The following is a 1,088-nucleotide window of genomic DNA, read 5'->3' as shown; positions in this document are numbered from 1 at the left end:
GTTTTGCTGCAACACTACTTGGAAGCCTTCACTAAAGGAACTACGAATTCTGCTCAGCATCTAAATCTTTAGCACATCTGTCCTAATGAAAGTCTGGACTTAAATCCTTCTGAAATGCTGTTGCAGGACTTGAAATTAAATTGTATATACATTGTTATGATTAATTGTGGCTGGAACAATAATGTAACTGTAAAAATAGTTGCCTGCTGAAATTGAAATGTATATACATCTGTATCATGACTAGATAGACACGGTGAGTTTGTCTTTACTATACACGTTAGATGTGATCCACCTCATAGTAACAATTCTGTCAGATCATCCATCCTTTGAGTGAGAGTGTAAAGTTACAGGTCGGCCGATCTGGTTTCGTGGTTAAAATGAAAATTTTCCGTATTGTTGTTGCTCAGCAATGGCGTGGACGTGATGTTGTCTGGGGGTTTTGGCAAAAGGAGAGTGGGACTGTGGGCAGTGCTCGGGGTGGTGGCTGATGGCATTGACTGTGTAGTTCTGACGTCAACTTTTTACGGAAGTCACAACGGTTCGTGAAAATTAAAAAAAAAAAACCTTATGCAGGCTGTGTGCATTTTATTGTGGACTGACTGCTTTGAAAATTATATGGTAGTTAAATAGCCCCTAGACCTCAGTTATCGTGAAAAAAAGCCAGGACATTTCAGTTTTGACAATATGGGACCTTTAATTTCTGATTTGCCTGGATGCATACGATAACCAAGGTAATAAAATATATGCAGATTCATGTTCATTTGTTTCAGATAAAACTGAAAGTGTTTTTAGCGCCACTAACTGGACATTTCACTTTAAAAGCGTCGTGAAATTTGCAAGAAGTAACGTAATATGTCACAGGTACATAAAAAAAAATAATAATTCCTGGATTGTCCATTTCAGTTAAGGTTTTGTTTATATAGATATTTGCCCATGGTAATAGTTAGCTCACTAGGTTTGTAGACACAAGCAGTATAATAGCTCAAATATATGCACATTTACACACTTTAACATTTGCCAGACATTGTCCTGCTTTTGGGTTTCTCACCTGATAGCATGGATTTGTAATAGTGATTACACATAGCCCA

Source organism: Sinocyclocheilus grahami, unplaced genomic scaffold (assembly GCF_001515645.1).
Source record: "Sinocyclocheilus grahami isolate Dianchi unplaced genomic scaffold, SAMN03320097.WGS_v1.1 scaffold1126.1, whole genome shotgun sequence".
Lineage (NCBI taxonomy): Eukaryota > Metazoa > Chordata > Actinopteri > Cypriniformes > Cyprinidae > Sinocyclocheilus > Sinocyclocheilus grahami.
This window is presented reverse-complemented; position numbering follows the sequence as displayed.